Consider the following 11,398-nt stretch of genomic DNA (forward strand, 5'->3'; position numbering starts at 1 on the left):
ACGGCAGGGCCTGCTCTTATCTGCACAAAAGGCTGGCGCAGGTCTAGAGCCTGCCTGAACATGGTCTCAGAGGAGACGCTACGCTATTTATGCAACCTTGATGAGGCACAAAAGGGGGATTCTGCACACAACCCCATTCCACTTCCAAAGAGATGACAACTTCTGTGACCAGGATTAATAGAGGGAATCGTGGCTCCTTACCATTACCACCTGGCTTCCCACCAGCCACCCTGATCTGATGTGACAACACAGAGTTCATCAGGTCTCCCAACCCTGCCACAGTGATCAAATTCCTCATGCCTCCTGCACACTGAAATGAGGAGGGATATGGGGCCGCACAGGCTGGGTGACAAAGCTGTCCTTTCCTGAAGTGTCTGAACTTGGGCCACCTTGACTCACATTTCGGTAACCCCTGCCCAAGCTACGTCGTGTGGCAGGGTTCAGCGAATGTCTACAACTAGACGAAAATGTCTCTTTCCTCTCTCGCTTAGAGCCAGATGCTCGAAATCGAGGAAAACACCACGAGAACATACTCATCCTTCAAGCGTCTCTGGCAAAGTGAGCCAGGTCGGAGGCTGCTTTCAAATCTAGGTGCCTGGTTACCAGGGTTCCAAGTTCTGTGGGCTCTACGTCCAAGGAAGTGAGGTCATCTTAACTGAAATTTCTTAACTGACAGGACCTCCATGAAGGTCCCTCCAGATGCCTGACATCTCATCCCCCTCAACCAATTCATCCCATTAACTGGTCCCAACTCCCATAACACATCCCTCCCCACTGCTTCTTGGGAAGGCCAGGTACAGAGAGGGCCCCAGGCATGAGCAAAGAGAACTCAATTCACACACAACTAATCCCTCTTTTGAATTTTGTCACCCTGATGTGTGCACTGGTACCCTTATTGCAGTGTCTCCTAATTCTCCACAACTACACAATGGGCTATTTCCACCATCTACTTCCTGGGTCATCAAGTGGATATGAGATAATAAGTACGCAAGCCACGAATGATTGCAGGGACCCTCATAACACTAACAGAGATGAAAGTATTGTAAGAAGTGGTACTCCACCACATGGAATACCACCCAAAAGAATGTTTCTTTCTCACCCACCAGAATGGCCATTATCAACAAAACGGAAAATGACAAGTGCTGAAGAGGATGCAGAGAAAGAGTCACACTTATCCACTGTTGGTGGGAATGTCAAATGGTGCCACCACTGTGGAAGGCATTTTGGCAGTTCCTCAAAAAACTAAATGTAGAATTGCCATACGACCCAGCAATACCATTGCTAGGTATCTACTCCAATGACTTAAGGGCAAAGACACAAATGGACATTTGCACACCAATGTTTATAGCAGCATTATTTACAATTGCAAAGAGATGGAAACAGCCAAAATGTCCATCAACAGAAGAATGGCTACACAAATTGTGGTATATATATACGATGGAATATTATGCAGCTTTAAGACAGGATAAACTTATGAACCATGTAATAACATGGATGGACCTAGAGAACATTATGCTGGGTGAGTCTAGCCAAAAACTACAGGACAAATACTGTATGGTCCCACTGATGTGAACGGACATTCGAGAATAAACTTGGAATATGTCATTGGTAACAGAGTCCAGTAGGAGTTAGAAACAGGGTAAGATAATGGGTAATTGGAGCAGAAGGGATACAGACTGTGCAACAGGACTAGATACAAAAACTCAAAAATGGACAGCACAATAATACCTAATTGTAAAGTAATCACGTTAAAACACTGAATGAAACTGCATGTGAGCTATAGGTTTTTTTTTTTTACTATTATTATTACTTTTATTTCTTTTCTCTATATTAACATTCTATACTTTTTCTGTTGTGTTGCTAGTTCTTCTAAACTGATGCAAATGTACTAAGAAATGATGATCATGCATCTATGTGATGATGTTAAGAATTACTGATTGCATATGTAGAATGATATGATTTCTAAATGTTGGGTTAATTTCTTTTTTTCCGTTAATTAATAAAAAAAAAGTAAAAAAAAAAAAAGAATGCTGATTTCTGCCTATCAGATCCTGGGAAAGTCATTCATCCGTGACCTCATCTCTGGATGGACAACATGATGAGTTTAAACTTAAATGTATTGCAGATATGATTGCTGTCTGGCATGAAATCTTCCAATGGCTTCCCATTCTAATTAGAATCAGAACCAACTGGCTCAAATAGGCTAATGCTGTGGATAGTCTAGGTGAAGCTGAACCCAAAATTAACTTTGTAAAATCTCCAAGAGGGTGTTCTATGGGCACAGTCTCAAACACAAGTCAATAAGGACTGGTGGGCTAATGAAATAGAAATGACAGCCATGGAGGGAATGGCTTGTACATGGAGAAAGCCTTAGCCTGTACTCAGAGTAAAGGGAGGTCCTATTACAGGGCTGAGGGAGCATGCAGGAGAGTGTCTTATGATACGAAGTAAAAGAATATCCTGCAACTGATTCAGCACTAGGCACACTGGGAGTGAAAAGGGTGATCACTGGGACACAGGCAAGTCTGTCTCATCACAGTGGCAACAACCCAGAGCAGGAGGAAGCCTAGTGAACACATGTCCACCCCAACAAAGCCCAGACCCTTGTGCTTCACCCACGGAAAAGGAGGTTTGCCTAAACATCTTTATTTGCACATTGCAGGTGTATTGGTGGTCATCCACCTTCTTCATGTGTGAGAATGTGGGCTCAAAGGCACAGAGTTGACTATCTGTTAAAGTAGTTCTTCAGGAAATGTCATCCCTGATATGCTTCACAAATGTAATGTCACTTAATCCTCACCACTCAATTAAGAAGGGTGGAGTGAAAGGCTTGATATCTAAAATCTCAGAGGTCCCTTTGGAAATAACTAAGACTCTTTCTTTCACCTGACTCACATTCATGCACTCATTCAACTGACAACACCACCTCTGTGGCCAGCAAATGGAGAGGTCTGGGGCATCATCCAGGACTTCTTGAAACTTACACCTGGGAGGGTGCAGAGGTGGCATGTCCACATGAAAAATACTGATGTAGAGATGATGAGGAGCTCTTCTGAGGATGTAGAAAGACATCCTCTCCAGACAGTGTAAAAACCCAAAAAGGTTTCCTGGAGGTGATTGCAAAAAGGAGTCACTGGAAATTGTTCAGGTTATGTGATATACCTGGGAGGGTGAAGAGGTGGCATGTCCACATGAAGAATAATGACTTAGAGTTGATAGGAGCTCTTCAGAGGATGCACATAAACCTCCTCTTCAGACAGTGTAAAAATCCAAGCAGGCTTCCTGGAGGTGATTATAGAAAGAAGTCACTGGGAATTGTCCAGGTTATGTGACATACACGGTGGGAAGAGCAGTCCTGATGGGTGGGGAGCATCAGCAAACATGTTCTGCATCAGTGCTAAGAGGTTGTGTGATGATGTTAGACTACAAAGAGGTAAGGGAGACAACTGAACGTAAAGAAATGACATGAAATTTAGATGCAGGGGTGCCACTAGAAGGCAAAGGTGCAGGATGAATTTTAGCAATAATCTCGTATTATATTCATAAAAGTGGTATTTCGCAAAAGACAAAAGCTTCAGAGAGAAGAAAACATTGGCCTGCCCGGGTATGATTGACAGCTGTGTTTTTCCCACATCTGACCTGATCCTCTGGCAGCAAGGTTGGGGCCTCCCAGCCTGGATTCTGCTCTATCCACTCCCAATCCACTGCTAACATCTTCTTTTTGGCCCCTAAGCCCAAGGCAAGGTCCTTAATGTCTTTGCAGTGACGACTTAGTCAAGCTGCTGAGAAGTGAACAAGTCGTCAAAATATGTGATTAAGGCAACAGCTTAAAATGAAAATAACAGTCAAATCTTGAGCTGTATTCCATAAGCCAGAGGCTTTTTTCTGCCCATGCAGAAAAAAAAATCCCTCCAACCTACACTATGAATCAGGATGAAAAGAAACAGAAATCCCAACACGATTGGATCCAGATTGAAGCATGGCTTTTCTGTAGTACATAATATTTTCAAACTGGCACACCACATTAACGAATCAAAAGGAAAAACCATATGGTCATCTCATGTGATGCAGGACATGCTTTCACAAAATTCAGCATCCTATCTTGATGAAAACGTACTGAATGGCAGGGATCAACAGAAACTTCTTCCACATTATAAAGTACATGCATAAAAGCACACTGCTAACATCACACTCAATGGTGAGAGACTGAAAACTTTGGCCCTAAGATTGCCAACAAGCCAAGCATGCCCACAGTCACCACTGTTATGAATGATTGTGCTGAAAATTCTATCTAGAATGGTTAGGCAAAACATTGCTAAAAGAAACCCAAGAAAAGCTAATAAGCGGGAAGACATTCTGTGCATTCATGGATCAGAAAGTGAACTGACCTTCAGATGTCATTTCTACCAAAATTGATGAACAGACTCAATGCAATACCAATCAAATTGCAGCAGCCTACTTTGCAGAAATGAAAAACTAATTATCAAATTTATTTCACATTTAAGAGGCCCTGAATAGCCAAAAAAAATCCTGAAGAAGGATCAAGAGTGAGGCCACATGCTTCCTGAATTGAAAGCATACGAAAAAGACACAGTGATCAAAATAGCAGAGAGATAGATATATCAATCAATGGAATTAAAATGACAGTTCAGAAGTAGACCCTCAAATCTATGCTCAACTGATTTTTAAGAAGGTTCCCAAGTCCCCTCAACTGGGACAGAACAGTCTTTTCACTAAATGGTTTCTGGAGGACTGAATGTCCATATCCAAAAGAATGAATGAAACTGCTATCTCAAACCCTAGACAAAAATGAACTCAAATGGATCAACAAAGTATAGGAACCAGTTCCAGAATCCTTTCAGAAGAAAATGCAGGGAAGCCTTAATGCTCTTATGATAGGTGGGAGTTTCTTCCACTTTATATCCAAAGCACAATAATGAAGGAAAATAAGACATGTGGGACCTCCTCAAGATTGAATACTTCTGTTTTCCAGAAGACATTGTCAAAAGGGTGAAAAGGCACCTAAAAAAATGAGAATTTACATGGTGACCACACATCTGGAAAGCACTCCATATCCAGAATATATATATAAAAAATCATACAACCCAATAATATCAAGGCAAACAATCCAATCAGAGAATGGAAAAAGACATGAAGAGACATTTTTCCAAAGAAGAAATACAAATGACTAAACAGCACATGAAAAGATGCTGAGCTTCACTGTTACAGAAAAGCAAGTCAAAACCCCAATGAGATGTCATTTCCCACCTAGAATGGTCACTTTGAAACAAAGAGGGCACTACAAGTGTTGGAGAGGATGTGAAGATCCATCATCTCCTCTGGCTGTTTGCTTAAGCTTTCTGGGCTGGGAGTTGTGGCAGGAGGTTCTGTGTGTCACAGAGCCAGGGGCACAGAGGGCAGTAACAGAGGGAGGGTCTAATTTGGGCCTAACACAATTCTGTGCTGTCAAGCCACACATCATCACAACCTAATTTTTGACTTCTTCCAGGGGTGAGGGCAGGGAAAGCAGAAGCCCATCATCCCTCATGGCATGCTGTTTATACACTAACTCATTCTCCTTGACCTGCCAACCCTGATTTGGCAAGGCATGGCTCCTGGGAAACTGAGAAGGGAACTAGGCAATTGTTGACCTCTGCGTTTATGATGGGGCAGTGAAGCCCCCCAGGTCTGGGCAGGGAGAGTTGGATTGCTAACCGTACCCCCATGAATTTGTCAAGAAACAGGTTTCCTCACCTCAGTTGGACATATTTGTCTTAGAGATTTTTTTTTTTTTTTTTTTTTGGCTTGGGCAGGCACGGAGAATGCCTCAGAGAATTGAATATAATCTATGGATCTCCTCTCCAGAAATATGTAGTCCCAAAATGATACATACACATCTGGAGACCATGGCACCCATGAGGATTATCAAAGGTTATCGTAAATATGTGTGCTTCAGATTCCCCTGGATGCTTGGGAAAACCACAGATTAAGAACCTCCACACCATACTTCCCAGACAGCTTCCCAAGGTCTCGAGTCCAGCTTTAAAGCTACAGCTTTACACATGCTCTCCAGGATGCATGTGAGCCGAGGACACACTGCATTAGGACATACAAAGCTTGTCTCATTGAGTTCCATCTCTCTTTTCCAGGCCTGTCAATACTCAGGATGGGATGGCTTAGTGAAGGTGAGGAGGAGGACAATGAAGAGGAGGGGAAGGCTTTCAACACACTGGATAGAGTGAGAAAGAGACAGAGATTCTGGACTAGGTTTCATGGTTCCCTTGGCTCAAGGCTGGTGCCCCCACAGCCAGGGGAGGGGGTGCCTGGGCCTAAAGAGAAAGTCAGGGCACAACATGGTTCTCTAGTGACAAGACAGTGGCCAAAGGGCAATAGGAGGACCAGGACTCCGTCGCCGAACAGGGGACATCATGCTACACCCAAAGTCCATCTTCCTCGGGGATGTCAAATGCCTACCCCCTAACCCCTCTGAGGTGTGAGGCCTTTTTTTCTCTGCCAATTAGAGGCTCTGATTAGAAAGTCAAAATCAGCAACATTCAATATTATTACATCAACTTCTGTGCTGAAATCAAATCTCTGGTACAATGTGAATGGGCCACTTCACTCTGAAGAAGTTTTGTTATTGTTGTTTATCATATTTATCTCCTATTAGCTCTTCCATCATTTTTCTCATTCTAGCTACAGGGAAGCACCCTGAGAAGAACACCTTGGTGATCACATGGTCTTTACTTTTTGGTCAGCATCTGTCAACTCTGACTCTCCTTATAGGGTGTGGCAAGGTTTAGATAGTACCTTGCTCGCAATTGTAAATATATATGCATATGGAGATGCTGAAATTGTATGGTAAGACTTGGTATTAAGGTGCTGTATTACTCAGGGCTCTCTAGACAAACAGAACCAACAGGACAGATTTGTAGATAGGAGATTTTTAAAGGCATCTCATGTAACCACAGGAATGGAAAAGACCAAAATCTGTAGAGCAGACTGAGAGCTGGTAGCTCTGATGAAGGGTCTGCACAAATTCCACAGGAGAGGCTCACTGGCTGAAGAAACAGTGAAAGAGTATCTCTTCTTCCTTAAAGGCTTCAATGGATGGGATTTTGTCATTATGGGAGAGACACCTTAGTTGATCACAGATGGAATCAGCCAGGGATGCAATCAACTATCCAATGATTCAATCAACCACCTACAAAATAGCCTTGCAGCATAATCACTTGGACCAGTTGACATCAGAATCTGTCACCATCCATCCCTTTTCAATTTGGCAGCTCTACACATCACCTTGGATGCACTTAATTTCCAAATAGAACACAATAGCAGAAATATCTTTCACCTACCAACACTCAACAATCCCCAAAACAACCAGAAATACACTGCCTCGCTCCAGTATAGACTGCAAGTCCTTAGGTAGTATTCACTCGTAAGCTTCATATCCTAAGATAAAAATGTTTTCATATGAATAATACAACTTAAGTAATAGGAGAAGAGAAAAACAAGATATTGGCTTATGTACAAATGCATAACAAAACAGGGAAGAAATAGTCATACAATTGCAGTCCTCATTTCTGTAACTGGCCACATGGGCCTAATTCATATTTATCACTATCTTCTTCTGCTATCTATTCCATGTTCCCTTTACCTTCAGTAAGCACTTCAGGTGGCCATGGTTCTTTGCCAGGTAGGATGGCCAAAACCTTTATTCCTGAAGTTTATGGGCCATTGGTAGTCTTGCCTGGACTGGGATGTTGCAAGTTCTTGCTCACTAGATCCAATCAGCATGATATCATCAATATAAAGGGCCAGTGTGCTGTCTTGTGGAAAGGAGAAATGATCAACTTTCCTGCAGATAGGATTAAGACATATGACTGGGCAGTTGACATACCCCTGAGACAGGACACTGAAAGTATATGGTGGGACTTGCCAGGTGGATGCAAAGCTGTTTCTGGTGGTCCTTACTGACAGCTATTGAGAAAAAAGCACTTGTGAGAACAAACAGCTGCATACCAGGCACCCGGCGATGTATGGATTTATGCAAGCAATGATACCACATCTGGGATAGCAGCTGTAATTGGAGTCACCACCTGGTTAAGTTTAGTATAATCCACGGTCATCCTCCAAGTCCCAAGTGTTTCCTGCATGGGCCAAATAGCAGAATTGAATGGGGATCTGATGAGAATCACCACCTCTGCATCTTTCAGGCCTTTAAGGTGGCACTAATCTTTGCAATCCCTCCAGGAATATAATAAAGTATTGCTTCTGAAACACTATTTTGCTGGGTAGGGCACTTCTAGTGGCTTCGGCCTGGCCTTTACTACCATAATAGCACATGGCAATGTCTACTAGCTTTCTCTCCTGGCTTATTTCCTGAAGCTCCCCCAGGGCATTTTCCTTCCTCTCCAGAGATTTCTGGCTAGGTGGACTCTGTTGATTCTGGTTGCTCTGTTAGTTCTTGTAGCTTTCATGCCTATAAAACTTTTTCCAGAATAGTGCCTTCTTAATTGGCTCCAGTAAGCAACCCCACCTTCAATGGGTGAGACACATGTTCATGGAAATGAACTAGACAAATGGTACCACCCGTAACTGGATGGGTCGTATCTCCATGGGAACAATCAAAAAGGTCCCACTGAGCAATACTGAATGAGGATTAAAGAACATGGCTTTTTGGGAGTACATAATAGCTTCAAACTGGCACATAGGGGCCTATAGTAAGTCAACTTCAGAGACTAGGTGAGCTTGGATAAAGAGCTGGAGGGTTTCAGCCCATGCATGTAAGACTTGGCCAGGAGAGGACAAGAGGATCATCCCAAAAGGAAGCCACTTCCCTCATGCAGAGTGGGGTCATCTGTAACTGTGCACCTCTGGTCCAAAAATCAGATGTCTGACCAGTTCACAAAGTACTGCTGCTTACTCCAATATGTGCCCCAACTACCTTCATTCCCTTCTGGGGAAATAAGCTCCGAGTGGTTCAACCAGGCAGCACCTATGTCTCACCTTTAATACGTGTATTTGGCAACATGGTGGACCAGAGCAGCTTGCTTAGTCTGAAGGATGGTAATCAGACATTAGACTCCCATGATATTTCATGACGAGGATAAAGGATGCAGATTTCACCCCAGTTTGGGTGAAGATGGTTTGAGTGGCCTATCTAGCTATCCTCTGTGCTCCTCCCATGTTGCAAAACTCCATTGGTATAGGTTGACAACCACTACAAATTAAATGGTGCCAGTGTCTGTGTTGCCAATATTGCCACCATGACTGACTTAAAGCTCTCCGCCCCATGCTGACAAACAAAGAGCTGGAAAGGTCTGCATCTAGTGAGCCGATAGGAGCTGGCTCCAGCCCATCACTGTTTGCCTCTACCTTTCACCTCACCTTCTAGTTGAGAGAACGGACATGCCAACAAAAGCATAACTGGAATGCTGAAAAATTAATAAACCTAGTGCTCAAAGAACCCTTACAATGGACCACTCACTGGTCTAAAGGCTTTCCATTTAAGGAATTTAATCCTCTCAGCAAGTTACATGATAGGGAGAAACGTACATCGTAGGAGGAGAATGAGGCATGGGCAAAACAACAAGTCCAAGGCTACGCAGCTAATATTAGGAGAGCTGGAGTAGAAGTGACAACCTTTTAGTTCAATGTCCACACTATCAAAGAACACTCTAACGTTTCTCTCTAAATCTGCATGATTCAAAGCAGTAGGCACACATGCCGCTTTAAATTTAAATTAATTGAAGCTGAATTCAAAATTCTCTGCCTCGGTCTCAGTACCCACATTTCAAGGGCTGAATAAGCATGTGTTGCTAGTGGACAACATGGATAAGAAGCATTTTTCCTTGATCACAGATAGTTGCATCAGATAACGCTGCTCTCAAAAGATTGTCAGAAAGCAGCAAAGCCTATTTGCTTGGAAACAGAGTGTATAATGGGCTCTGCTGACTTCTATAACAGACAACCTACAAATGCACATTGTCTAGCCATTTTCTATTATTTATCCATTCATTTACTCAACATACAGTTACTGAATGCCTCCTATGTGCCAAGACCTGTGTCAGTTTCTGCGAATAGAAAGATACGTAAAAGGACTTACAGTTCCTGCCCTAGAGGCCCCAACATTTGGTGGAGGAAGCAGACCAGTACAAAGGCAATTAAAATGCAATGGAAAGTATTTTCTGATGGGGGAATTAAAGTAACCTAAGAGACTCAGGCAGGGCAGCCACTGAGCCCAGCATATTCAGGGAAGTTTTCACAGATCTGGTGATTCTCAAATTGGGTATTGAAAGACGAATAGGAGTCATCCAGTTTTCAGATACTTTCGATGGAACATTTGAAAATTCAAAGAGCGGCACTGGGAATTGTGACTCATTCAGGGACCCAGGATTCGACTGAAGTCAAGGATGCAGTAGGGGTCTGGGAATTAACTGGAGCAGGGAAGTCAGGTCTCAACCATGGTGTTTGGGTTGGTGGATGATGGAGGAATAGACATGGGTAGAGGGGAGAAAGGCAAGCAGCAGCTTCATTTTGGACACCCTTAGTTTGCCGTGTATGCAGAAGTTCTGAGAGGTAGTTTTGGGAGTGAGATGAAGAGGAAGGTCCCAGAATACACATTTGAGAATCACAGGCATGAAGGTAATCATTAAACAAAGGGTCTGGCCATGGCCATTCAGGGACTGCTTGTAGCATGTGATGAGAGTGCACCCGAGGACATAACCAAGTCCAGGAGGCAGCCTGACCACATCAGGGGATTACACAAGACTGTAGTGTCTCAGGACAATGTCTGAGGCTGTCAGTTGAAGCAGGCTGTGGTCAATATCCACCAGAACCATCTTCTTGGTGGAACAAGAAAAAGAGAGGCAATGAGCTCTGATTCTACTGGTCCTGGATGGAAGGAAGGAAGGATGAACAGAGATGCAGATATATGTGTGTAAATATAGGAAGAGGAGACTAATGGAATCCCATCTTCTGGGCTCCATCTTATCCATGAAGTTGGAGATGAGGTTCCGATGAAAAGAGACAAGTCAAAAGCAGAAGCAGAGGACTGATACATTAGGAAATACAAGAGGGATAAGGGAGCCACCCAGGGGCACATAGAAGTTTTCTGGGCTCTAACAATGGTCTAGCTAAAACTGGAGGAGTCTGTAGAGGCACCTGTGCTCAGAGGTGCTGTTTTCCCTGACTGTGCTCACCTCCAGGTGCAGCAGAGGAAAAATCAGTCACTTGAATAAATTCAGGATTTGGACTCTACCAAGCAGAAGGGGACAATGGGGATGGAGGAAAGGTTTCAGGATAAAAGAGGAGTTAAAGTGAAGAGCTGGCATCTCTGAAATGAACTGAGGACACCAGAGGTGTACTTGAGGTCATAGAGGAATTTGGTGAAGAA

This window comes from Tamandua tetradactyla, chromosome 17 (genome assembly GCF_023851605.1).
Source record: "Tamandua tetradactyla isolate mTamTet1 chromosome 17, mTamTet1.pri, whole genome shotgun sequence".
NCBI classification, from domain to species: domain Eukaryota; kingdom Metazoa; phylum Chordata; class Mammalia; order Pilosa; family Myrmecophagidae; genus Tamandua; species Tamandua tetradactyla.